We start from the raw sequence: 6000 nt of genomic DNA on the forward strand, positions 1-6000 counted from the left end.
TCCAAGCGGGAGATAATGAGAGCATGGACCAGCAGTTTGGTGGAGTCAGGGGTGAGGAAAGAGCGGATTCTGGAAATGTTTTTGAGGTGAAGGCGGTAGGAGGTGGTCAGGGCCTGAATATGTGGTTTAAAGGACAGGGCAGAGTCAAAGATGAACCGGAGAACAGGGGACAAAGTGCAGCCATGATAGTGATTGACAGGTTAGATGGCGGGATGGATCGAGATGGGGGAAAGATGATTAGTTCTGTTCTTTCCATGTTGAGTTTTAGAAAGCGGGAGGAGAAGGAAGGTATGGCCAATAGACACTCTGGAATCCTGGCTAGCAAAGAGGTGACATCCGGAGCAGAGAGGTAGATCTGAGTGTCATCAGCGTAGAGGTGGTACCTGAAGCCGTGGGATTCTATATGTCCCAGGTCAGAGGTATAGATGGAGAAGAGGCCCAAGTACAGATCCATGGGGAACACCAACTGTGAGCGGGCGAGGAGGTGGTGTGGGAGTGGGAGACACTAAGAGTGCGGTTGGAGAGGTAAGAGAAGATCCAGGAGAGGGCTAGGCTAGTGACGCCAAGGGATGGAAAAATTTGTAGGAGGAGAAAATGGTCTTTTTTGTGGAAGGCAGAAGATAGGGCAAGGAGAAAGAGCACAGAGTTTTGGCGTTAGGCTGTGGCAGTGTTTGGAAGCATGCCCACCGAACGGAACACCAGGGCATGCAGCTGTGATTATTTTTAAACCGCTGCTTCGTCCCCCTACCTTCACTTTCTATTGCAGAGCAGCTGCGTGTGGGACATGAATACAGTCACCTTCCACCAGTGGATGTTCCCTTCTGTAAATGTGAAGGCAAGGCATAAAGAGGCCCGTTGTCCCTGCTGTGGTGAGCTCCCCCTGGTGGCGAGAAGCCGCCATACCATACGCTCTCTCCCTGCTTTCCTGTACCAGTGTGCTGTGGTGAGCACGCCATACCATATGCTCTGTTCCTGCTGTGCATGTCACATGTGAATTCTTGTTCATGGGAAAATAAGACTTCCCCTGAAAATAAGAGCTAGCACATATTTGGGAGCAGAAATCAATATAACACACTGTCTTATTTTCGGGGAAACACTGTGTGTGTATATGTGTGTATGTATGTATGTGTGTGTATATATATATATATATATATATATCTGCATGCCCAGAGTATCCCTTAAAAATGTATTTCTTAGAGGGAATGCTTTATCATAAAATGACCTCCTATATAATAATTAAAAAAAATGGTGCTAAACATATCTGGTGAAGCTTTTTTTTTTTCCATCTTACTGGCTAGATTATTAAAAAAAAAAAAACTGAAGCCCTAAAACTAAGCTGAGACTTCCTGTTCTGCCTGCTGTGAAGTGATCTGTAGAACGTTACAGCATCAGGTGATACTAGCAGATAGAGAGCACCAGTATATGACAATAACCGCTCCTCCATCACAGGTCACAGAGCATGCTCAGTAATGCTTCATATTCATCGGGGGGGGGCAGGTTCTCCCTCATCATTTATTCCCATGGAGCTTGCCCCCATAATAATGGAGAAAGGATGAAATATCATATGCCACCCATAATCTTTCACAATCCGCCTTCACTTCACGTTTTACAAATATAAAGTTATGGCCAAGAAATAGTATGTGACCTCAGTGAGTGAGACTGGGAAGGCTAGGTTCACACTGCGTTTTCAGCATCCGTTTAACGCATCCGGTTTTTGCAAAAAACGCATGAAAAACGGATTGCAAAAAACGGATTCATTTGTGTGCATCCGTTTTTCCATTGACTTCCATTATAAAAAAAAAACGGATCCATTTTTTTTGACGGACCAAAACGGACAAAAAAACGTTGCTGACCCTATTTTTCTGGACGTTAAAAAAAACGGATCCGTTAAACGGATGCTGAAAACGCAGTGTGAACCTAGCCGAAGACTGTCTCTGCCTGAGATTGACCACAGTCATAGAAACCTGCAAATCTATATGTCAGCGTTACTTGTTCCTTCACACCCAATTAGTAATATAAGAATCGTATCCTGCTGTCCCACTGCCTGGGCCTTCACCTTCTGTCCCACTGCCCGGGCCTTCACCTTCTGTCCCACTGCCCGGGCCTTCACCTTCTGTCCCACTGCCCGGGTCTACTCTTCTGTCCCACTGTCCGGGCCTTCACCTTCTGTCCCACTGCCCGGGTCTACTCTTCTGTCCCACTGCCCGGGTCTACTCTTCTGTCCCACTGTCCGGGCCTTCACCTTCTGTCCCACTGCCCGGGCCTTCACCTTCTGTCCCACTGCCCGGGCCTTCACCTTCTGTCCCACTGCCCGGGCCTTCACCTTCTGTCCCACTGCCCGGGCCTTCACCTTCTGTCCCACTGCCCGGGCCTTCACCTTCTGTCCCACTGCCCGGGCCTTCACCTTCTGTCCCACTGCCCGGGCCTTCACCTTCTGTCCCACTGTCCGGGCCTTCACCTTCTGTCCCACTGCCTGGGCCTTCACCTTCTGTCCCACTGTCCGGGCCTTCACCTTCTGTCCCACTGTCCGGGCCTTCACCTTCTGTCCCACTGTCCGGGCCTTCACCTTCTGTCCCACTGTCCGGGCCTTCACCTTCTGTCCCACTGTCCGGGCCTTCACCTTCTGTCCCACTGTCCGGGCCTTCACCTTCTGTCCCACTGTCCGGGCCTTCACCTTCTGTCCCACTGCCCGGGCCTTCACCTTCTGTCCCACTGCCCGGGTCTACTCTTCTGTCCCACTGTTCGGGCCTTCTCTTCCCTCCCACTGCTTAGGCCTTCTCTTCCCTCCCACTACTTAGGCCTTCTCTTCTCTCCCACTGCCCCCACCATCTCTCCCACTGCTTAAGCCTTCTCTTCCGTCCCACTGCCCCCACCATCTCTCCCACTGCTTAAGCCTTCTCTTCCGTCCCACTGCCCCCACCATCTCTCCCACTGCTTAAGCCTTCTCTTCCGTCCCACTGCCCTTACCATCTCTCCCACTGCTTAGGCCTTCTCTTCCCTCCCACTGCCCCCACCATCTCTCCCACTGCTTAAGCCTTCTCTTCCGTCCCACTGCCCCCACCATCTCTCCCACTGCTTAAGCCTTCTCTTCCGTCCCACTGCCCCCACCATCTCTCCAACTGCTTAGGCCTTCTCTTCCGTCCCACTGCCCCCACCATCTCTCCCACTGCTTAAGCCTTCTCTTCCGTCCCACTGCTTAGGCCTTCTCTTCCGTCCCACTGCTTAGGCCTTCTCTTCCGTCCCACTGACTGTCCTACTTTGTACACTTTGTAATGGCATTGTATATGTATGTACATTTATGTATCTCCTTAATCCTTGTGTGTAATCTGTAAAGGTTTTGTTCCTGTTTGTATCTAGAGCTCTATACATGGGTCACAGTCTCCTAACTGGTTATACCTCAAGCTATACAGCCCAGCACGAGACATGAGCCAACCAAACTTCCTGAACCGAGATCCGTTCTGAAATTAGCAGAAAATTTGATCTGGGAACGAAGTAAATTTTTTTAAAGGTTTTTTTTACGAATCCGATCCAAAATGTCAGTTGCCCATTGTACATTTCATTACAACTAAAGCCTGTGGGCAGGGTGTTAAGGTTAAATTTATATGTTGACCTCTCTCTATGGAGAGAAGCCGAAAACCCAGGTAAAGGATGGTTTTTTAATTATATCTAGAGTTGGAATCCTGCAGTATTACCAGCTCGTTACTTATACGTCACTGACACAGATAAGACATTGTATCATGATTATAAGCCTGGAGAAATGGCCCAAGTTTTATTATGGTCATCACATTTTATAGACAGATAAAATATAGGGTGGTAACAAATGCTAATAAGACATAGATGAGGCGGTGCTAGTGATTTAGATATTCAGTCATGCGCAATAGCATCTATATTAGTATTCATTATTATTATTCAAAAAGGTCAAAAAGGTTAGAACAATACATTCTGTGCAATGATACTTTCACATTATTCCCACTGTAACAGACAGTAACTTTCCTCTGAGAATGTCCTTGAACGCTGATAAACATGTCTCTGAGGGAAATAGTTCTTGAGACAAAACATTCTTTCTAGTGTCATATCAGAAGTTTTCCAAGGTAAGAAATGGTCCAACTATAAGTTAACCCTATCAGGGACTCTCTAATGTGCTGGAGCTTCTGAGCAAGAGGCAGGGCCGTATTTGTCACTAGGCACCCGTGGTCCGGTGCCTAGGGCGGCGCCCTGGGGGGGGGGGCGGCACCCGCAGGGAACACTTTTTTTATTATTAAAAAAAATAAAAAAAACGTCCGTAGGCACCGGCCCACGGGTGCCTAGTCCGCGCCGAGGGGGGGGGAGGTGTGACGGAGCGGCCGGGAGCAGGCTGGTTCCCTCCCCCCATGCAGCGCCGAGGTCCGGGGTCCGGGGTGCGAGGCAGGGGGTGAGCTTCCGGCACACACAGTCTGACAGAGGCCGGAAGCTCCCAGCTGCAGCCCCGCGTTCCTGGATCTTCTCTCCGGCGATGACGTCACATCACGTGAGCGCCGCCGAGCAGGAGAGAAGATCCGGGCACGCGGGGCTGCAGCTGTGAGCTTCCGGCCTCTGTCAGACTGTGTGCACCGGAAGCTCACCCCCTGCCTCGCACCCCGGACCCCGGACCTCGGCGCTGCATGGGGGGAGGGAACCAGCCTGCCCACCAGCCTGCTCCCGGCCGCTCCGTCTCCCTCCAGCCCCACAGCGTCTGCCCGCCCCCCCTGCATCCTCAGCTGCCCCCCTGCTGGGGGGCAGCCTCTCACCTGCCCCCCAGCCTCTCACCTACCCCCCAGCCTCTCACCTGCCCCCCAGCCTCTCACCTACCCCTCAGCCTCTCACCTGCCCCCCAGCCTCTCACCTACCCCCCAGCCTCTCACCTGCCCCCCAGCCTCTCACCTACCCCCCAGCCTCTCACCTGCCCCCCAGCCTCTCACCTGCCCCTCAGCCTCTCACCTGCCCCCCAGCCTCTCACCTGCCCCCCAGCCTCTCACCTGCCCCTCAGCCTCTCACCTGCCCCCCAGCCTCTCACCTGCCCCCCAGCCTCTCACCTGCCCCCCAGCCTCTCACCTGCCCCCCAGCCTCTCACCTACCCCCCAGCCTCTCACCTGCCCCTCAGCCTCTCACCTGCCCCCCAGCCTCTCACCTGCCCCCCAGCCTATCACCTGCCCCCCAGCCTCTCACCTGCCCCCCAGCCTCTCACCTGCCCCCCAGCCTCTCACCTGCCCCTCAGCCTCTCACCTGCCCCCCAGCCTATCACCTGCCCCCCAGCCTCTCACCTACCCCCCAGCCTCTCACCTGCCCCTCAGCCTCTCACCTGCCCCCCAGCCTATCACCTGCCCCCCAGCCTCTCACCTACCCCCCAGCCTCTCACCTGCCCCCCAGCCTCTCACCTGCCCCCCAGCCTCTCACCTGCCCCTCAGCCTCTCACCTGCCCCCCAGCCTATCACCTGCCCCCCAGCCTCTCACCTGCCCCCCAGCCTCTCACCTGCCCCTCAGCCTCTCACCTGCCCCCCAGCCTCTCCCCTGCCCCCCAGCCTCTCACCTGCCCCTCAGCCTCTCACCTGCCCCCCAGCCTCTCACCTGCCCCCCAGCCTCTCCCCTGCCCCCCAGCCTCTCACCTGCCCCTCAGCCTCTCACCTGCCCCCCAGCCGCTCCCCTGCCCCCCAGCCTCTCCCCTGCTCCCCCCAGCCTCTCCCCCCAAACCTCAGCCTCTCCCACTGCCCCCCAGCCTCTCCCCCTAACCCTCAGCCTCTCCCCTGCCCCCCAGCCTCTCCCCTGCCCCCCCAGCCTCTCCACCTAACCCTCAGCCTCTCCCCCTAACCCTCAGCCTCTCCCCCTAACCCTCAGCCTCTCCCCTGGTCCCCAGCCTCTCCCCCCTGCATTCTCAGCCTCTCCCCTGCCCCCAGCCTCTCTCCCCTGCATTCTCAGCTGCTCCCCAGCCTCCCAGCCCCTCCCCCTGACCCCCAGCTTCTCCCTCTGACCCCCAGCCTCTCCCCC

Source organism: Dendropsophus ebraccatus, chromosome 13, assembly GCF_027789765.1.
Source record: "Dendropsophus ebraccatus isolate aDenEbr1 chromosome 13, aDenEbr1.pat, whole genome shotgun sequence".
Classification (NCBI taxonomy): Eukaryota; Metazoa; Chordata; class Amphibia; order Anura; family Hylidae; genus Dendropsophus; species Dendropsophus ebraccatus.